Genomic DNA, 23610 nt, shown 5'->3' on the forward strand with positions numbered 1-23610 from the left:
AGAATCATAGAATCACCAAGGTTGGAAAAGACCTAAAAGATCATCCAGTCCAACCGTCCACCTATTCCCAATAGCTCCCACTAAACCATGTCCCTCAACACAACATCCAGTCTTTCCTTGAACACCCCCGGGGTCGGTGACTCCACCACCTCCCTTGGCAGTCCATTCCAGACTGGCTAAATTTAATAACCTAAATTTCCCCTTAGTTTAAAACCACTCCCCCTTGTCCTATTACTATCCACCCTTGTAAAAAGTTGTTTACCCTTCCTGTTTTTATGCTCCTTTCAAGAACTGGAAGGTGACAATGAGGTCTCCGTGGTGCCTTTTCTTCATGCTAATCAAACCCAGTTCCCTTCGCCTTTCTTCACAGGAGAGGCACTCAGCACTCTGATCATCTTAGGGGCTCTCCTCTGGACCCATTCCAAGAGCTCTGCCTCCTTCTTATGCTGGGGGCCCCAGATCTGGCTGCAGTACTCCAGATGGAGCCTCACAAGAGCTGAGTAGAAGGGAACAATCACCTCTCTCCCCTTGCTGATCTCCCTGTTGCCATTTTTTTTAATGCAGCCCAGGATACAGTTGGCATTCTGGGCTGCAAGCACCCACTGCTGGCTCATGTCCAACTTACTGTTCACCAGGACCCCCAAGTCCTTCTCAACAGGGCTGCTCTCAAGGAGTTCTCCCAGTCTACATAAATACTTGGGACTGCCCCTGCCAAGTGGAACACTTTGCTGAATCTCATTGGGTTTACATGGACTCATTTCTCCAGCCTGCCCTGGTCGCTCTAGATGGCTTCCCTTCCTTCCAATGTATCATCTTCACCACTCAGCTTGGTGTCACCTGCCAACTTGCTGAGGGTGCACTTGCTTCAGTCATCTATGTTATAGATAAAAATGTTGAGGAACACCAGTTCCAAGACTGACCCATGGAGGACACCACTTTTGATCGGCCTCCCCTCAGACATAGAACCACTGATCACAACACTTTGGCTGCAACCAACCAACCAATTCTTCATCCATCGAACAGCCCATAGGAAACATGCTGAAACATTAATGAAGATGATGACATTTTCTTTATTTGGAACAGGAGGGTCAGAAAATGAAAAATGTGTGATTGTTGTTACAAATAAGTTTGTTGCATTCCATACTTCTCCATAAACTGTGTATTTCTATTCGTCAAAATGTGAGTAATTTCAGCTACAGAATATTAGCCACTGACCTGCAGGAAAGAAATTGTTTTAAATAATGTTTTACTCTGAAATGTTTTTCTCCAATCCACCAGAAGATAATTGAAGGAACAGAAAGAATAAGTCCAACTACTTTTATGAAAACACTCCATCTCTGTTCACGTGGACAAGAATATTTTGATGATTACTTATGAACAAATAATTAAACAGACCTCATATTGGGTGGGTATTTTTCTTTGTATGAAATCCAGTCAGTCAACATCTCACTTAAGTCATACTGTATCAGACAAAATAACAATCTGTGTTTAGATTTCATTTTGCGAACCACTGTACTTGTCAAGTAGAAGCTTGTCTTCATTGTCTTTTCTTTTTCTGTGTAATTTAAATGATTTTCAACAAAAAATTAATTTAAAATATTTCAGCTGGCTTTATTAGGTAATATTTATTACTCTGTTAAGCAGTGTAAAATTTAGCTATATACTCTTCACAGTGTAATTTCTCATAAATTATTGTTGGGGTCTGCTCGTGTGGATGAAGTTGTGAAAACTCAAAAGTTTCCAGGGTATCCCACTGCCATTTTCTAGAGAGTTTTTTTTTTCTTCTTTTTTCTTTCTTTTTTTTTTTTTTTTTTTTTTTTCCTGTAAAATAAGGGCAAGAACTGAAAGATCAGACCTAACACAATAATATGTACCTAAAGTAAAAAAAAAAAAAATCCCACTGTTAATTATGATAAAAATCACACATGTTTTTAAGACCCTTATAACTAATCTAACCTCTAAAAGCACTGTTGTTTTATCTTTTCAAGATCACATTTTAATAGAGACACTCTCTGATAAATGTGCAGCTGAAGCAAAAGACACATGAAAGGGCACAATATGCTTACCTTTTATGACTACAACTACTGATTTAATGACATTACTTACAAAAATAAAATGAACAGGACTGCACTTTCTATATGTAAGTGCTGAGTATTTATTTTTTTTTAAACTAGAATTGGCTTAAGATGGCGTATAACAATAGCATATATTTGTGTATATATATATATTTATGTATGTATATTCAAAGAAACAAGTACTGACCTACTATATGCACTATTGTTAATCTATTTTAGGCACCTTCTGTGCATCTACATTTTTTAAAGCAGGATAGAAATATTTTTTTCTATCGTGCTTAAGAAGAAAAAAGGGGTCTGACTGCTTTCTGTTTGTCTACAAGCATGTTTCACTGGGTAAAACTTCAAAGTCTAACCATTCACAGCTTGCCTTTTGGCTTGTGGCAAGGACATGACTTATGACAAACTCTTATATTATCAGTTATTTATTTTCCTTTTTTAAAAATTTTGTTTTGCATATTATTATACCAATCACAAGAACAAATGCTGTAAAAGATAAGATTAGAAGTTCATTCTCTCGCAAGTTCAGAGATCCTCGAATGAGGTTTATATATCAATTTCATGCAAATATGTACTAAACAAAACCAGAATGGTGATATTTTGTTAGCTCATAATGTTAAAATGTTTCTTCTAAAAATTTGCACACATCAAAATTATTTACTGTGAAGAAATGTTGTTCTGAAGAATACATCTTTATCAAGTATCAAAAATTAATTTCATCAAAAATTAAATAATCCAGTATTATGGCAGTTTGCTTCATATTATCAGAGCTGCTCTGAAAATAATGCCTGTGGTTTTATTATATTGGCACACAACATCAGAAGATGTTGGTGAGATAGCAATAGAAATTGAACTTTTCCACAAATATGCTGCTGAATTTTATTGCTGTGCAACAGATAGTAGCAGAGGGGCAGTCTAAAAAATGGCGTCTAACACAGAAGTGCATATGAAGCAAAGATATGTAATTGAATTTTTCTCTGCAAAAAAAAAAAAAGGCGCACATTGATATTCATTGGAACTAGCTGAAAGTTTATGGAGATCAAACAGTGAGACAGTGAATAGTACATTTCAGAAATGGTGACAATGACTTGAAAGAGCCAAGCCACATTCTGGACAGCAATGCCGATTTTTATGAGTACAGCAGGCAGGCTTTTGCTCATGTGCATAGCTAACACTGTTGTAGTGTTGAAGAACAGCGTTTTGTACTGTTACTGTGCTTTTTGTATCTGTTCCAGTTTTCCATGCCTGCATAAACATGTCACTGAATGAAGGAAATAAAGCTTTTTAGATAGCAATCTGTACACGCTAAAATCCAACCTATTAAATGCAGTTTTAAGACAAAGGCAGCTGAAGTCAAAGGAAGTCCACATGTAATATGGCTACAGAATGGAGGAAGAGGAGATCAAATAACGGCAGCAGGTAATCACATTAAGTTTAGATGCTGATGAATTTCTTAGCAACTAACACCAAGCCTAGAGGTAAGTAGCATCATAGAAATCAATGGGCCCACTCTGGATTCATCCTAGCATGCTAAGAGAAGTTGCTGACAATGTTGGAAAGTCAGAGTCTACAATATTTGAAAAGCCTTGCCAGAAAAGGGCAAATGTCACATGGGCTCAGAAGAGGACTCCAAACTACCGGTTCATTAGTTTTACTTCAGTGTGTAGGAAAGTAACATAATGCCTCCTGAGAACTGTTATGGACCAAATGATGCAGGTGGTTAGGAAAAGACTGCATAAATTTACACATGCAAATAATGTCTCATTTACCAGATCATGCAATAATCCTGCAATAAAATAACTTTTTTTTTTTTTTTTTCCTAGATTAGGAGAGCAGTGGATATTGTTTACCTGTAATTTAGCAAAATTTTCAACTGGCAAGGTCTACAAGAAGTGTAAAAAAGTAGTGAAAAGACTGCGCTGGTAGGGTGACTGATGGCTTTTACTCAGGCTGGCAATTTGCCACAATTGGAGTTCTCCAGTGACTGGTACTGGACACTATACTATTTGTTATTTTCACAAGAAATCAAGACAATCGGAGCAAAAGTACCCTTATCTAGTTTGCTTATGACATTTGTCTGGCTGGCATGGCAGACATGTCAGAAAGACACCTGGACACACTGGAAGAGTGGTCAAGCAAGAATTTATGAACTTCAAAAAAGACAGGATGATTATTCATTTGGGATTACGTAAAAAATGAGCCTGTAATAGACTAAGGTCTGTGTGACTGGGGAGCTGCCTTGATAAAAGGTAACTGGGGGTCCTTGTGGACAACAAGTTGAACATGATCAGCAGTGCACTGCTACAGCAGTGAGGATAAACCAGATCCCCTGCTGCAATCTGCAGGGGCATTATCAGCAACAACAGCGCTGTGGTCACCCAGTTCCATTCAGCAATGTTCAGATTGCACATGGAGTGCTGCATCCATCTCTGGCCCCAGCAATTCAAAGAGAACATGAGGCAGATTGGAAGGGTCCAACAGCAGGTCATAAATCTCTATGAGGCTATCAAGAGGCCAGAAAAACTGTCCAGTGCGGAAAGACTGAAGGAGTTATGTCTTTTCACTATAGTGAAGGGAAGTCTTAGGGCAAAACTTGTCACAGTATTCCAGTACTGAGAGGATGGTCCATGATCATCATAGAACCTCTCCTCAGGGTTTTCAGGATGCAATTGAATTGCTAGATTATCTACTCTAAGAGCCCTTTTTTCCACATAAGATTTGACTGGATTTGTCCCTCCCAGCCTAGGCTGACTACGATTCTATTATTCTATGATTCTAAGATAAACTTTCAGACAGTATTCAGGATGACATTATGAATAAGATTTCAGAAAGCATGTAAATCAAAATCAAGGTAGCAGATTTAATCTGATAAATTGAAAAAAAAAAAAATGAGGTAAGTGGACAAATACAGAGAACATGTTTTTTTATAAAATATTTGAAAATCCATACTTATAAAAACCAAAGCATATTAAAATTAGGAGAAATAGAGAAAGGAAGAAAACAAATTTTCAGGATTATTTGTAAAATTCACTTTTGATAAATATCATTAGGAAAAGTTCTGGCTGTTCTTCACTCATATTTATATATGTTACTAGTCAGAGATAAATAAAACATTATGAAACTTAGATGAATATTAGAAAATAATTAAGAGCATTGAAAATAGTTAAAGGAATATAGTTAATTTTCATAAAGATAATTAATTTGCATAAAAATGCAAGCAAAATGAGCATACAAAAACTTTGGAAGGCAATGTGTCAGAATGAAAAAAATAGTACTACAATAATACGTTAAATAGAAAAACAACAGCATAGCTGGATATACTGCTATAAAAAGACATGAAAAACAAGTTTGAACTAATGTGCAAACATCAAACATTTGGGTTGAGAACTGGCTGACTGGCAGAGCACAGAGGGTTGTTGGTGGTGGTGCAGAGTCCGGTTGGAGGCCTGTAACCAGCGGTTACTCAGGGGTCTGTGCTGGGTCCGGTCTTGTTCAACATCTTCATCAGTGACCTTGATGAGGGGACAATGGCCACCCTCAGCAAGTTTGCTGATGATACAAAGTTGGGAGGATTGGCTGACACGCCTGAAGGCTGTGCTGCCATTCAGCAAGACCTGGACAGACTGGAGAGCTGGGCAAAGAAAAACCGGATGAGGTTTAACAAAAGCAAGTGTAGAGTCTTGCATCTGGGGAGGAATAATTCCATGCACCAGTACAGGTTGGGGGATGAGCTGCTGGAGGGGAGCTCTGTGGAAAGGGACCTGGGTGTCCTGGTGGATGACAGGTTGGCCATGAGCCAGCAGTGTGCCCTTGTGTACAAAAAGGCCAATGGCATCCTGGGGTGCATTAAAAAGAGCGTGGCCAGCAGGTCGAGGGAGGTGATCCTCCCCCTCTACTCTGCCCTGGTAAGACCTCATCTGGAGTACTGCGTCCAGTTCTGGGCTCCCCAGGACAAAAAAGACAAGGATCTCTTGGAAAGAGTCCAGCGGAGGGCCACAAAGATGGTGAAGGGCCTGGAGCATCCATCTCTCCTATGAAGAAAGGCTGAGTGAACTGGGTCTGTTCAGCCTTGAGAAAAGAAGACTGAGAGGGGAACTTGAATTTCAGAATGACCTATCTCCACTGATGATATGAGAAGCCTAGATTCATAACCTATCTGTCTGTATAACAGTCCGAAAAAGGAGTAAGTGTCTCACTTTATATTATATACCTCTGTTCTTCTGACTGTGTTGAATCCATCTAAGGAACCAATCCAGATAGAAAATTTACATAATTTAAAAAAGAGAAAAAATTCCTTTGGTGACAGTGCTGTCAAAATTAAACTGCAGACTGGCTGCTGTGTTCATTTTTTTCTTGCAATAAGGACATATCTGGAGCCTACTTTTCAGAGTAACATCATGTGGAAGGTACCCAGACTACACTTGTTATTGTCGCTCAACTCATTATTACCTAGACTATTTGAGACATTTGTTTCAGAAAGAGTACTTTTGATTGAAAGAAAAATGCTAGTTTAGACTTGTTCTTCAATACATTTTTTTTAGAGTTGAGATGATATCCTGCATATAGAAGGAAAAAGGAAAAAAGAAAAGAAAAAAAATCTAAAAACTTCTACAGTTACTTTGAGTTACTATCGGTTACTTATTGATATTACTAAATATGTTATTTCAGGATGATAAAACATTTAATTATTTTTTAAAAGATTGTATATTTCCATGTCTAAAGAACATCATTATACTTTAAAATATAAAAATACGGATTGAATTATACAACTAATTCATGTTTGTGTCAGAAAATAATATTTCTCTTGACTTCTAGGTTTGTGTTTTCACAAAATTGAGAAATGAATTTCTGGAATGTTTTATTTATGAAAATGTCTTGTTTTCATTGAAGGAAAAGAAAAAAAAAAAAAAAAAAAGAAAGGAAGAAAGGAAAAGGCAAAAAAAAAGAAAAAGAAAAGCCAACCATGTCCTGGGCTACATCAAAAGAAGCATGGCCAGCAGGATGAGGGACCTGATCCTGCCCTTCTACTCTGTGCTGGCAAGGCCTCATTTGGATACTGTGTGCACATGTGAAGTCATCAGCGTGGGAAGGACATAGGCCTGTTCGAACACATACTAAGGAGGGCCACAAAAAATAATCCAAGAGATGGAACACCTCTGCTATGAGGACAGGCTGAACGAGTAGGGACTATTCAACCTGGAGAAGAGAAGACTCCACGATGATCTGATAGCAGGCTGAAGTATCTGAAATGGTATTGCAGGAAAGTAGATGACAGACTCTTTAGCAATCTGCTGTGACAGGCAAAGGGATATGATTTAAAAATTTAAGAGGGTGGATTTAGGTTAGATGCAAGGAATAAGTCTTTTACAGTGAGGGTGGTGAGACACTGGAACATGTTGCCCAGAGATGTAGCGGATGCCTCATCCCTGGAGATTTTCAAGGCCGGGCTGGACCTTGTTCTGAACATCATACCATGTATGTCCTTGTTCAATGCAGGGGAGTTGGACTAGATGAGCTTTCAATGTCCCTTCCAACTCTAAGTGTTCTATGAATCTATGATTCTAAAAAGAAAACGGAAGAGAAAGATAAAGAGGAAGAAGAAAAGGAAGAGGAAAAAGAACCACAGACATACACAGAACTAAGTAGATTGAAATCCATCTGGAGAATGAAGTAACATTCTGAGTTAGTCACCATGCCTATATATTTTTCTGATTCTTAATATTCCTATCAGTTCAGTACATCAGTTCAATTTTCTAGGTAAATTCTTAAAAGCCTAACTTGGGCAGTCAGCAAAAAAACAAAATGAAAAAGGAAGCTTGTACTAAAACTGCTTAATCAGCTGCTTCTGCTAAAGATCTTTTTTGTTTCACCTTTCAACATTAGTAATATTCCACACCATAACATAAAAACATCATATTTCACCTGAAAAAGGCAGAATGAACTTTGAGAATAAATTTCTTTCCTGTCTTAGGGCATCAATTGCCCACTGACTGTAGCCTAAGTAGGAAGAAAAGGGAGTGGCTTATATCATAAATAAATAAATGGCTATGTGATAATTTTAACACATGCCAAATGAAAATCAACACCAACACAACTGAAAAACCGTTATTTGTTTTGTAAGCCATTGAAAACAGATCATTAAGTAATGAATTAAGCTGATAGCTTTCGTACAAACAGCTATAACCATCTGTAAGATGAAAAAAATAAATACTTAGGCTGAAAATTCCAAAGTTGTCTCTCAGATTTTAGTTGGAGCTATGCATTCAGTCTTAGCAAACATCTTTGAAAATTTTGCCTTTCATACTTTTCCAAGAAAAATATTTTACCTCTTTTATAACTTTGATATAAAATGCAGCTAAGGTGGCTTTCTTATGCAAATGTGTTAACTCTCATATAATTAATTTCATCAGGAAAGGAAGGCTGTTGATATCTGCTTTATGAAACAGAATATGCATGATGATAAATGTAGACAAGAAAACATACAAGGTGATAAATACATTCACCTTAAAAAAATTAAGGTTGTGTACTAGTGCTTACTTGATCCCAATACCAGAAGTATTTATATTTCTTATGCACCAGCGAGGTGTTTTCATGTCATACATCATTTTAAATTTCAACAGGCAAACCATATAGCAAAGCACAGGAAATTGATGCAGAGCAAAATTCAGAGGAAGTACAGCTTTGAATAGTAGAGTTTTTTGTTTGGTTGGTTGTTTTTTTTAATGTGAACTAACCAAGGCCATATTCTTAGATGACAGCAAATTAAATTATCTTAAACTGACAACATATTTGTCATCAAAGAAAACTTCTTTCATTAATATCAGTCAAGCCAGATGTAATGCTATTGGTGATCTATGTCAATAGATCAAAACCTCATTTTTAATAACTGTGTTCTCATTTATCAAAGGTAAATCAAGAAAATCTTGTATCCTATCAAACCATATCATATCTAATTATTATTTTAACTTAGCAATCAAGATAGCAGACTTGGATTCCCTAGAGAGCTGGGAAGAATATCAGCTGCCAAATAGATCTGGAGTAAAACTATTGGAAGAAAAATTTTGTATCGGGAGGACAATCAATGGCACATTCCAAGCTTTTTACCTTTAGAATGGATCAGGGGAGAAGAAATCTAAGTGCAGGGGAAGGGACAGGTTTCTCTTAATTCTGTGGAAAATCTCAGAAGTCTGGAAGACTGAATAAACCTAAAATACCTTAATTTTAATGAAGACAATTCTATGGTTTCCAAATAAATGTTCCACTCTGTTTATAGAAGAATAAAGAAAATAATGCAATTTCCTTTTGAAATACTGCTATGTGACTCTTCTACAAATTTAGAGTCAGTTTTAAATATGAAAACTTTGACTCTTTGAATTTGATGTGGAGGTATTTTTAAATTCAGACTATTGTACTAAAGGTATAGATATGCTGATGTGAAAGTAAGTCTTGTAAATTAAAATATGCCACTTAGCTGTGCAACCAGATGTTGAAGGATTAATATCCTAAATGAGCATATAAACCCAAGTGCTTTTATATCATTATACTACTATTACATAATAAGAAACTACTAGAATTTATACATACGCTAAATAAACAGACAACAGATGGCATTATTTGTCAGTGGTCTGCAGTTATCTCTAGGATTTAAAAGACTTCTGTGATTTTTTGTAGATGTTCTTCATCTTGCTTAAAGACCTAACTTCTAGAGAATATTTTTACATGTAAAATGACCAAAAATACATATTTAAGAAAAGCAGCATTGATATACAAAATAGGAATTATAAGTATTAAGTTATTCAAGAATATCTATAAAGTAATATCTTAGAAGCTATGGCTAGGAAAGATATCTTCCACAGAGTAGTTGATATTATCTAAAATTTCTATCTCTGTAAGTTAGACTGTATTCAGATAAAAGTTTTTCGTACTATAGAGTAATGTTCTTACATTGATCTAGGACAAAGAGCCTCTAGCCCTCACTCTGAGCTCTTTATCATTAGCTGAAACAATATGATATCAAAATCATCTGTTTCAGAAGAGTCTTTCTAACAGTCTGACACTAATTCTCCAAAAACAAATTAGCAGTCTTAATGGAGCCTAATCAGTTGCTACATAATACAAGAGGAGGCTTTCCAGCATTTCCTCCTCGGTTAGTTCTTTCCCTCTTCGTCTAGACAGTGGAGTCACTCTATTTGTCATTCTTATTAGAAGGAGATACCATTGCTACCTAGGTGCCTCAGCAGAATAAAATAATAATAGTATGTAGCTAGCTGCTGTAAAAGAATTTTTAGACCAAATAAGCACATTTATAAAAATAATAATAATAAAATAAAAATTGACAAAACAAAAACAGAAATATATATAAAAAAAAAACCAACAACCATGACTGAAATTGTGCATTTTAATTATGCTTTTGTCTTACTAGAAGACAGACTTCCAGATTCTGATATTCTTATATAATGCTACTTGACTCCAGATGGAATTGCTGGGGTTAACTTCTCTCATGTTTTAGATTCTGAATTTGAACTGGGTGCTGTTAAGACGCTCAGTGTTGTCTAGTTCTCATAAAGCTGTATTGGCTGGTAGAATTTTGTTAAAAGACATTCAGCCCAAGTAGAAAAGCTGTCTTATTTTCAGTAGCAAGGAAGTCCCAGTCTTTCTGTCTTGGTTAGCAAATTAATTGGATCATACATTTAGTTTCATTTATTCTTGGTGGCTATTGTCCTCCCTTTGTTTTTCACAAATTCTTTTTGATGTGAATACCAAAACTGAAAAGACCTAGAGCTGCATTAAATTCATGAATTATTTTATTAATTCAGCTAGTCATCAGGTACAATTCATCAACTGTGCCTACCTCTGTGTTGTATTTTTGCTAAGTACATCTTCTCTGGAATTTAAATTATGAAGAAAAAGTGGCTGACTAATCTGAATTTCTCAATTTATTCATGTTCAATAAAAAGCTATTCATCAGCTTAAACTCAGCTGTGAGTTCAAATCAAATTTAAACCACCTGGGAGTAAACAAAATTGTTCTTCTTCCCTTGCACGTCAGCTGTGGATAAAAATAACAAGCATATTTCCAAGGAGCTTAAGGCTCTAAAAACCTCTGTTTCTGCAAACAGATTTTACTGAAATTACTTAATGTATAGGAAGAGGCACCCTGGGTGTATTTAGATTTAGTATTTTGATCTGTGATTAAAGAGAACCACAACAATAAGAACAAAGCAATAATATTTGAAGGTTATAAATAGACATTTAATTAGTATCAATATCAATCAAACATTCATTGCAAGCAAATTTTACATTATACTGTCATGCATGTTTGTCTATTTTTCAGCATCTTATTCATCTTAGATGTTTTTAATCTTCTTTATTAAATGTCCTACAGACTTTCCATTTAAAGAGTATAATGTTAACTATTTAAAATGATTGTGTGAGGCTTTTTTATGAAATTTGTGTATTTATACAAGATTTATCTACTTATGCGTCTAATTAAATCAAAGAATAACCCTAAATCAAATTATTTTCCTCTCCTCTCTCCTCTTGTTCCCCTTTCCCTTAGCCTTAACATTTCCTTTTCCTTTTTCCCTCTTTCCTTCCTTTTCCTTTTTCCTTTCCTATCTTTTTTCCTTTAGTTTCTCTTTGTCTTCATTCTTTTCCATTTTCCTTTTCTCTTTCCTTTCCATTTTTTTTTTCCCCCCACAATTTTTCTGTTTATTTCCTGCAAAATATTTCAATTTAAAGCCCTAGCAAAAGGGTCCATTCTGGTTAATCTTAAGGACTCTTAAGCATGACAGCCAATTGTCACGTTCCTTTTCTGGAGTTTAGCTGTCTATGATCAAAGCAACCTTTGATACAATGCAACACTGTAAACTACTGAGAAATTTCTGTACATGAAAGACTGGGAGGAGCCCCCTCATCACTTGAGATTTACCTTCAAGTTCAACCCCTCCCCCTTGAGCCTTGTCTGAACTAAGTTACAGCTATGCCTGATCATATGCGTGTGAAGCTGGACGCTGACTTGCAGACTTGCCTTTGAGGCTTGACTTTGAACTTGCTCCATCATTACAGACTTGCTTGGCAACCACTGGTTTCTTTGCGTCTGCCACCAGAACTGCTCAGCAGTACTGGCATGGATGTTATGGGATTCTGCCTTCAGACCTGAAGGTATTGACCTATTGTTACCAGTGGTTCTTGACTTGACTTCTCTTCTACAGCAGTCATTTTTTCTACTTTCTCACATTAACTCATATATTTACTAAGAATATAAATTGTTAAAGTTAACTTATCTTTAGAGAAAGTGTGGTAGTTATCATGAGATTTCTTTCTGTCATAGAGGGAAAATAGTGAAAATCATTTCTCTCTAATCTGTAGCAAATAACTGACTGTGTATGTTGCACTGTAGGCAATGAGTGGCAACTATGGGCCTCCATTCAGACTGGCATATGAACTTGTGCTGAAGATGAATGAATTGCAGGACATTCTCCTATGTGCACACATTCATTCTTACAGGACAAATATACTCATTATTACATGACGAAAGTGTCATGTGAAATCCTCCTTTTTTTCCAGAAGGTTGTGAATCAGTTACAATTAAAATAAATAACTTTCTATTTTGGAGCTGTACTCTTCTATCAGAAATTCCACATACTATTCAGTACAGCAAAATAGGAACTACCAAATGTGTCAGTTATAACATCTATCTCAAACAGGGTAATGACTCAGGGAAAGAATAAGCTGCAATACTATGTAACACAATGAGTATGCATGAAAAATGGTATGAAAAAGATATCCTTTACTACTTTTTATAAAATCTTGCTTCTTGCAAACACTTCAAACAAAAGATGGCACCTGTGGGAGTTTTGAGATATTTCTGATAGTATTCATACCACAAAAGCACTTAAAGATACTAGTGAAAATCTCAAATCAATAATGACTAAACAAAGGCTCAGATAACTAGCCTTTATACCTGAGGGCAGGGTGAGGACAGGAAGAAAAAGACTGGCAGAGAAAATTCTGACAGCTTATCTGTCAGGTAAACTACCTAGGATCAAAATTTCTGGGCGGCTAATTCTGATCAAGAATTTAGATAAAGCATTGTTTATCATCCAGAAATTACATTTTCACTGAAACTGAGATCATTATTTGACACAGAGGTTTTAAAGATAGTGAACTGGATAAAAGTCTCTCAATTTCATGGAACTATACTAGACAAAGAAAGAGTGACAACAATTCATTTATTAAGTATTTTATGTTGTTTAAATACCTGCTTCCATTCTAAGTAGAAGCAGATTTTGAATTTTCATGTTCTCTCTCAGTGGTTGTTCAAAGTCTGCCATCAGGAAAGATTTTTTTTTCTGAAATATACAGTGAATTCTGTTTACTGTTGAGTTGAACAGGGAGACGTAGTAAATTAGACAGATATATTTTTCTAATTAAAAATGTGGCACCAAATGACACAGTAATACTTCTATTCTTGTAAGTAGCGAGTGCTTCCAGTTGAGTAAACATCAGGAGATTTGAAAAAGAATCTTACCAGTTTATCATAATCAAGTAAAGCATGGGCAATGTTTCATGTCTGAATACGCATGTGTATAGATGCACCAGTGTCAGTGACTAAGCTTGGAAGAATTTTTAGCATCTAATTCACAGTACACATTTTAATTTGCTTATTTACTTCAGTATTTTATGACATAGCTAGATGCAACACTAAATACTTATTAAACTCTGTAAATCATCTCCCTCATGATCTTAAAAAAAGAATATTATTTGTGACATTTAACACTCCCAGACTCTGAAATTTGGAAAACAAACTAGTAAAAAACCTACGCAAAAGGTTTTTTCAATTAATGCTCTAACTTTTTCAAGATGATATTGGTTAATAATTAATCAATTCACATCAATAATTAAATAATTTTATCAAATAATTATATATAAGAATTCATGCACTTTAGCTATTAATAATTTTATAGGTTTTTACTTGAGTTTTAGAAAAAAATTGAAGTCAAAACTGATGCTATATTTGACACTGATGGAAATTAAGTCAACACTAAAATAATTCTTAACTTCCTCCTGAATTACTCATGTTATAATCATATATGTATTTAGTAATTGTAAGTGGTTTAATAGTTATTATGATCATGTGAACAACCTTCTTCCTACTGATTGCCAAATTGCAGAATCACTGTATCATCCAACAAGTATTTCCAGCTCTCCTATTTTGCTAAGAAGGGAAAACAAGAACCAAGAAGGTAAGAAATGTAGGAGTATTTATACTGAGTCTCAGTGATTCACTGACAGGCATGATTTAATTCCTAGTGAAAAGGAAGACTTATTGCAAGGAGACTTTTCAAGAACATAATTGTACTTATTTCCATGAGATCATTTGGACCTGAAAATGCTCTTGATTGGGACAAACGGTAATAGCTATTCTAAATTTTATGGATAATTTCTTCATCTCTGTTGTCTTGAGTTATGTTTCGTCTATACATCTATTTTGGCAAGTATTAGAATTACTGGATGAATGAGTTGTCTCCAGACTTTTAATGCATAATAAGAGTTCTTTCACTTTTCTTTCCAGGTGATTCTTAGGAACTAAGAAGAAAGATTTCTAAGTATTTTTAAGGAGACCTCTTCCCTCCCCACTCTCTTGCTTTTTTCTACTTTATAGCCAATTCTTAGTTGATCATTATTTTTTTTTTACTTTAAAAGTGTTTACGTGTGAAGGCATTGTTTCAGAAAACCTCTGACCTACAGAGAATAAATCCATCATTTGATAGGCAATTCTGTCCACTCTTCAATTTCAGTGACTGAAAATCAGATTTTATAAATATACCATACATGAATAAGTGTGCTGTTAACTTTTTTCCACAAATTTAGTGTTCTTAAAATATATAGCCCAATTAGGTCACTACTTAATACTCCAGCTTGTACTAAATCATGGCTCTAAAATTTTATGTAATAAAGCAGTACTTTCCTGAAACAGAAATGTGAAGTTCAGCCATCTGTAGGAGTAAACACATTAAGAACACAAAACTCACTGAAAATGTATATTAGGTAGATCTTATTTATTTGGAATTGTAAATCTATCTTACTACTTTTTTGCTCCTTTTTAAAAAAAAACAAAACTTTTGTTTATCTGTGTATTTGCTTCTTCTGTAGATAAGAATTCACAGAGAACACTAAATGTAACACCACTGCTTTTCACTCTTGAAAAGTACTGCCTTCCTATTTCGCTATGATGGCCCATGATGTTGTATGGCAGAATAAGTTGAAACTTTCCATCAACATTCCATTACATTTTGCTCCTATGGGATAAATGGCAACAGTCTGACAAAGTGGAATCTCATATGGAAGTGTGTATGGAGCAAAGGGATATCACTGAATTCCTTCATGCAGAAAAAAATTAGTCATTAATACTGACCGGCACTTTCTGAACATTTATGGAGATGACGTTTTTCAATTTATAGTGAATGGTGTGTTTCAAAAGTGGTGAGAGTGACACGAAAGACAAGCCAGATCTGAACAGCTTTGCCATTTTTTATGAACAAGACATGCAGACTCTTGCTCATTGCTGGTGGAGATGCTTAACAAGTGGTGGTAACTATGCTGAAGAATGGTAGCTGAGAACTTGCTCTTATCAAATCCTGCTATTGTGCTCTTTGTATTTGTTGTAGTCTCCATGGAAAACAGCATTACCTTCAGTGAGACATACATAATAGTTATGCACTGATCTCTTTGTAAAAGAGTTTCTTTAAATCACAAAAGCATACCATTTTTTTTCAGTTTACGAATATCTTGTATAAACTTAATGAGGGCGAAGAAGAAAACAGAGTTTTCTACAATTTCTCGTTAGACAACAGAAATATGCTACCACAGGCATGGACATTCCCTAAAGGCAGGCAATATGGACTTTTCTGATCTCCAGCTGCCTGATCTAAGTGTACACAGTGAGGTCATTCTGACTCTTTCTCAGAGCAGGAAGGTATTATATGCATGTTCCTCCTACAGTAGAAGCTGGGTACAGATTAAGCTTCTCTTATTTACTGGATTACAGATAGGTGTCTCTTTATTCCTTTTCTCTAAAATCTCTTACTCTGAGTTACACTCTTGAAAGAATCAAGAGGATTCTGTTACTTTAGCATATGTGAAAGGAATTTGGAGACTCTGGTGAAAGACAAGTGAACTGCAAATGTACTTGCACATATTTCCAGTTCAAAAACATTTCAACTATGACCTTTAAAAGGAATATATATATTTTAAAGAAAGTGCATTGCTTTTTAATCATGGATGTAAAATGTGCACTAAAAAAAAAAAAAAAAAAAAAAGCAAACAAACAAAAAAAGAAACCAAACAATAACAAATTAGAAAACAAAAACAAAAACACCACAGCAACTATAACCCAGAGCAAGAAAATCTGAATTGCTAAAGAAAACTTTATTAAGATGTTTATTATGTTCAAATAGATACATTTCATCCCACCCCACCCAGAGGGAATATGTGGTATCAATTGATGGTTTCAAAAATTTAAAAATCATTTGTTTTAGCGTAGTGCAATATGGAGTGTTCTGCTTATATGATGTCTGTTTTTGGTGCCATCACTTACTGTTCCATTTACATCCAATTGTCTTGGTAGTAAAAGTGTATTGTGGCCTACCTATAAACAAACACATTTGCCTTTTACATGTAATGCATTTGATTATTAAGTTTTCTAATTGTATTTTTTTGCAGATGAAAACAAGAATTTTTGTTTAGAGATGTCTTCTGTGTAAGTGTAAGCAGAAGAATGTAAGACCTTAGTGCTGGAAGAGATAGAGCTGAATAATAGTAATTGGTGCTGAGTATCACTTCAGTGGGTACTTTTACGCCAAGAATAAAAATATCTGCTTTCAGTAACATACTCATGTTTCAAATTAAACTTCAAAGGGTAAATTTCTTTCAGGTACAGCAATCAGCATCCATAACAGATACAACAGAATATAGCCCATCAGTTGATCTGATACGTATCATATAGGCATATCATATACTTAATGAAATTACTAGGTTACTTTATAACACCGATCACACAAGATTAGTAAACACTATCACAGAACAGTTTCTGATGTGATATATTTTAAGGATAATAATGCAGCTGTCACTCAGTGCTACCTTCTAGGATGCTTCTCTTTTAATCATAATGCATTCTAGGAAGGCAAGATAATTTGTAAAAACAAAATACCTGGTATTTGGCATTCATTCTCCTTTCATTGAATATTCTATCTCTAAGCCATACAAACACAGAAGCAGTATAGAAGTGCATTTGTTGCAGGTTTTCATCAAACAGCTGACTGTCAGTTTTATGAAGTAAAATTTATGCAAAAAAGAAACAGACTAGCATAATAACTGCATAATGTGCTTTCATACAACACAGGCTTATTACTTACAGCATATTTACCAACAAATAGAATCACCGAATCATAGAATTGCTCAGTTTGGAAGAGACCTTCAAGATTAAGTCCAACTGCAACCTAACCATACTACCCTAACAACCCACCATTAAATCATGTCCCTGGGCACCTGTCATGGTTCTATGTGTTTTTTTTTATTATTATTATTATTTTTTATTTTGGGTTTCAGTATTCCATATCACAACATCATGTAGTGTACGGGGTATTAAAGTGTTAATGCCCCAGTTCCAGGTACCTATCCCTGTACATTACAGAAGTCACAGGATCTGGCCCTTCCGAGTGGGGGGGGCGCTCTCTTGCTGCCTTGCAGTGGGGTGCTGGAGGGTGCTTTCCTAGCCGTTCCAAGCCTACAGCATCCGGTATTCCCAGGAGGTCTCCCATCCAAGTACTAACCAGACCCGACCCTGCTTAGCTTCTGAGATCGGACAAGATCAGATGTTTTGATGTGGAATACTGAAACCCAAAATAAAAAACAAACAAACAAACAAAAAAACATAGAACCATGACAGCACCACACCCAAATGTTTTTTAGACACATTCAGGAATGGTGTCTCAACCACCTCCTTGGGGAACCTATTCCAGTACTTCAGAATCCTTTCTGTAAATAAGTTTTTTGTTTCTTTTGCCCCTTCCTTCTTTTCTCAGCCTGTTGGAAGTGTTGTAACTGTAGTACTACTCTGTAGTATACTGTTTATTGGGCTAGGTGGTGAACCAATCAAGACATTGCTTCCAATTAAGTCTGACAGAAACAAGAGGGGAAAGGCTAAAGTGTTTAATTTTGTGCCAGTACTGAAAGAAATGCACTACCTGGCTTAATTAATTAACCTAGTTAGTATAAATGTGCTGCACATTTTCTGTTCTCTGTTGATCACAGCTGAGTAAATTACCTCTTGATTTCACAGCAATACCAAGCAAATGAAGCCTAGCAGAATTATGGAATCATATCCAAATAAGTCACTTAAAGGGATTTCATTCAGAAGAGAGATGTAAATAAATGTACAAATGAAAAAGAAAGAAAATATTTTCCACACAGCAATAGAAAACATAAAAAACCACATTATTTTAAATTGAACTTTATGATGTTGTTTTATGTCAGCTACAAACCCTGACAAAATTACCCATAAAACTAAACTACAAAGTGTTTGTCATTTTTCAGCTATTGCTAGCAAATTAAAATTCTTGATAACTGCAGTTACACTGGATATTTTCTCCCACTCATGAAAAATAACACTGAACTATGATTTTTCTTTGAAGAAAATAACAAAAATATTAGTTTAATGACACAGTAAGAAGCTGATTTTTTGTTTTCTTTACCGATGTGCAGTTTGTTTAAATCCTTTGTATAAACACCAAGATGCCACTGGAAGAACTTGTTATGGCCTATGCTGTCTTTTCCCCTAGTAATCTGCTCCTACTGCTGCCTTAGTTTCTTTGCAGTGAGAAACCTACTTTTACTACTGTTGTTTCCAGTATCAAAAGACAAGTAGTGGGAATGTGTAGAAAACACAGCCAGAGGAAAGCTGTACTTGCTCTTCCTTCCAAGCTAGTATAGCTAAGGCTTAAACCTGAAAACTTACATAAACTCATGTTGATATCAGTAGAAGTATAGGTATACACATATACATGTCATATACATATTAGCATATATATGCTCCGAAGGTGGTTGCATATATATATTGTATATACATATATATATTATACATATATAAATAATATGCATATATATATATATATATATATGGATAAGAACAGATTATAATGATAGTATGTTTGTCTATAAATCAGAGAGGTAAGTAATTCTATCAAACGAACAGAAGTTAAAAGAGATTAAAAGCTTTAAGCATTCAAAGCTAAGAAAGGTGTAACGAAGTTTAGAACAATGTTGTCACATATTCACAAGAATATTATAAATGTCCATAATAGTAAGAGTGAATGCACTATCAAGGTTGTAGCCAACCAAAAGCAGTATTTAGTATATTTAATATGAAGTTAAGGGAACATACTCTGAGAAAATATCCAGTTTTCTTTCTCTTTCTTTAAAGGTTTATTTCTAATTTTGTTTTGTTCTGTTTTAACTTTGTTATTCTTCTCAAGATGGAATATGAAATGAGTGAAGACACTTCTGGGGTATTTTTCATTGAAATAAAAGGCATGAAGAATACAATATTTTACTGTTCAAAATCTTAGTTTCAATATAAAATGTTTTTTGCATCAAAGAAATCATGTGACTTTTGTTTCATTTTCTCACATATCTCTAGCTACATCCTCATCTTTACAAGTCTGGTACAATTGCAAAAAAATTGAAGGATCTTGAAGGCTCTTAAAGGATCTGGAATTTCAAGTTTTAGTTTTGAGTATTTCAGAAACAGATTGATGAAATCACAAGTAAAAAAATATATATTTATTTAATGTTACTGAGATAGAAAAGACAGAATGTAACTTCAGGAGAATTGTTAAAGATGTTCCATTAGTGAGTCCAAATGTTTGAAATTTAAAAGCTCAATATTACTTTGGAGGAAAAAAAGAAAGTGGTAGGTGATGTTGTTGGGTTTCTTAGCCATGCACAGAAAAACATCTAAGTTTGTAAAGTATTTTTCAACCAAATTGTTCCTTTTATGCCTGTTGTAAATTCATGTTTCTTGGCCATTCAGACTTCCAGCTTGCATAGCTATCATAACATATTAGAAAGTCTGTCAAGGACAAAAAACAAATAGAAACCATAGCATTTTTTAATTTTTTCCCTTAATTGTAAAATTAACATAATCAAGAAAGTTCTATTTATATAGAAATCTATAATTGCATAATAGGCATATCTGCATTGAAATTTTGCTGTTTGCAAGCAACAAGTAAATAATTATTTTCTTTACAATGGACTTAAAAATATTAATTTGGGGGAAAAACATACAAACAAACAAAAAAAAACCCACAAAACAAAATCATCCAGTGATACTGAATTGGTTAAATATTTGCACAGAATGACCATTAGCTTAATAAATTACCTTACTGATCCAAATGGAAAAAAAATATACTACACACACGTAGCTCATTTCTGATTTTTTGGCAGACTTCTTCCCACCTTTTCAGATAAAACAACCTCATAAACTCTGCTAATAAATCAACAAACAAACAAACAAATAAATAAATATCAGATGAAATTTATAATGGCCACACTGTAATTGTGATTTTCTGTGATCTTCTTAGTGTCAACCAGAAAACTGAAATTTCAAACTGGAATTTTAAAAACTGGGAAGTTTTGTAATATATTTCTCAAGGCCATAAGAACAAAATTTTACCAGACCTACAAATAAGAGTGTACTTATGTTCATATGTACAATATTTAATCATTAATCACATGTATGCTTATATTGACTAATATGTTTGTCAAACATATTTTACTATCCATAATCAGATAAAAATGTTGATAATAATTTTCAAATAATAGACAGTTTAAATTGCATTCTATAGTATTATGTTTGATTTAAAAAAAAAAAAAAAAAAAAAAAAAAAAAAAGGATATTTAAGTGATAAAAGAGTTTATTTGCAACAAACATTTTCAACATATCTGTCTTAAAACCAGGAGTAACATACTCAAGAGAATTCAAGATATAAATACACAAAGCTTGCTTTATTGCAATACATCATCAGAATAAAAGGAAAAAAAAATGCAAAAACAAACAGATAAGCAGAGAAGTTGAGACTGATGAAAATAAACAGAGATGTTATTTCTGAAGATATCTAAATTAGATTGCATATAAGCAACTTGTGCAAGTAGGAAATCTGTCATCTGAAAGCCCTCAGGAGATAAGAAATTTAGTTACTTCTTGAAAGAGAAAAGCTTTTCTTCAACAATTTTTCTCACAATTTTGTTTTATCGTTTTACATAACTGAACTTTGTGGGTACCTATGTGGTTGGTTACTGTATTATGTCATACTCCACTGTGCACTGCAAAATTATAGTATTTAATGGATATTTTTGTTCATTAAAATTACAAAATACTTTTTTTTTTTTTTAATTATTACATTTTCCATTCAGATTTTGACAATTCTAGCTAAAGTTAGTAGTGATAATATAAGTTACCATATAACATAATGAAAAACAATTATAAAGGAATGTTGCAATAAAGTTTTCAGCATATATTTGGGATTCCTCTTGAGCTCAAATACTTTTATTTGATTTTAATTCTTCATAATGTTTTAATAAAATATCATAAGAACATCTAAGAAAGCTCAGAAAATATCTGATCACATTACTGTAATGTAATTTGATTTAACAGGAAGTAAAATGTTATGTAGAACATTTATCATGTAATAGCTTACACCAGTAACACATACCAGATTTATTATTTTTTAATATTGTTTCTCGAGAAAAGTAGATTTTCAGTCCATAACTTGTATCTTAAGTCAAAATCACCAAGTACCATAAAAGGATTAACAGGAACTACTGAACAGATAGATCATTAGTTATAGAGCAAAAATGTGATTTCTTTAAAATAAGTTAATTTTTCTTTCAGACAATAATCATTGCCACAAGACAGACAGGACTGATTTATCAGACAAATTTGTTTCCTGGGAAAGGTGGCAGATTTAATATGGGATGAGATTTTAAGAAGACTTTAATTAATGCAGTTAGCTGATTACCACTTAATCATTACAGATGTAAACTAAAACTCACACATATAAACATTTTTCAAAAAGCAAGAAAACAGGATAGAACAAAGGAAATAAGAAATACAGATCCATAAAAGGTAACAGTATGAAATGTATTTTTCCATTTCAAAAGGGATAATATTCCCGAGTACATATACATGACATGCATCGGATGCTGCTTTTTTTTTCCTCACACAACAGATTTCCAGCATTACTGGACAGATCTTGCAAAAGTGACAGGCACCCTACAGACTTTTTTCAAGCTATATCACAAGTGATAAGTCTTTATATGAGGCTTTCTTAGCTATTGCTAAGTTTTTGGAGCACCAGCTGAGACAAGATACCATGGATTTTAGTAGTTTTCATAGCAAAATAATCATAGAATCATAGGATAGCTTGGATTGCAAGAGGCCTTAAAGATGATCTAGTTCCAAACATGGGCAGAGTTGCCATTCACTGTATCAGGTTGTCCAGTACCCCATCCAATCATCTAACTCAGCATTGATCACATCCAGGGATGGAGCATCCACAATTTTTCTGGGCAAAATGTTCCATCATCTCACCAACCCCTGAGCAAAAAATATTCATCTAACATCTAATCAAAACCTGACTTCTTTTAACCTATTCCTCCCCATCTAAGCACTATCAGATTGTGTAAAAAGTCAGCCTCCCCTGGAAAGCTATAATAAAATCTTCCTAAAGCTTTTTTTTTCCGTGGATGAACAAACTCAGCTTCTTCAGTCTTTCTAGAGTGCTCCATCCCTCCTCTAGATCTGCTCTAACAGCTTCACAACTTTCTTGTGCTAGGTACCTCAGACCTGGATACAATACCTCTAGGTGGGGCCTTGCAAGGGCAGAGCAGATGGGGACATTCCCTTCCCTCATGTAGTTGCCCATCCCTATTCTGATGCAGTCCAAGATGCAACTGGCCTTATGGGTACAAGCACGATCTGTTGGCTCATGACTAGCTTTTTTGTCTATTAGGACCCTCTACTCCTCCTCAGGGATGTTCTCAAGTTCCCCTCCCACTGGGATTGATGAACCCAAATGCAGCACCTGGCACTTGGCCACATTGAGTCTCATTAGATTCATGGGCCCACTTCCTAAGTCTGTCCAGGTCCCTTTGTATGTCATCTCTTCCTTCTTTCATATCAATTATCAATTGCATCACTAAGTGTCATCTGTAACCTCGGTGGGGATGTACTTGATCCCACTATCTCCACCTATTGCAACTGGAACACTTTTCTGTTAGAATGTAGGATGAGGACTGTGGATTTCAAATCCCTGTGGCATTAAAAATAATAATAATAATAATGTAATTCCACTTTTTTGAGATTAAAACATCAGTCAAGGTACTTGGTTTTTTTAACAGCACTGTACTCACACGAATTCTACACAAAAACAGGCTCAAATTACACTCCCTGAAGACAGGGAGTAGAACACAGG

At 34.7% G+C, this 23610-nt stretch overlaps 2 pseudogenes; both read right to left on the minus strand.

Annotated features, from left to right (window-relative positions):
* Positions 1 to 23610, minus strand: part of LOC122164603 — a 90332-nt pseudogene that overhangs the window by 53967 nt on the left and 12755 nt on the right.
* On the minus strand, positions 17862 to 17978 carry LOC122164743 (annotated as a pseudogene).

The sequence above is a fragment of the Centrocercus urophasianus genome, unplaced genomic scaffold (genome assembly GCF_019232065.1).
Source record: "Centrocercus urophasianus isolate 14NV4802_14NV808 unplaced genomic scaffold, USGS_Curo_1.0 seq_27, whole genome shotgun sequence".
Taxonomy (NCBI): Eukaryota; Metazoa; Chordata; class Aves; order Galliformes; family Phasianidae; genus Centrocercus; species Centrocercus urophasianus.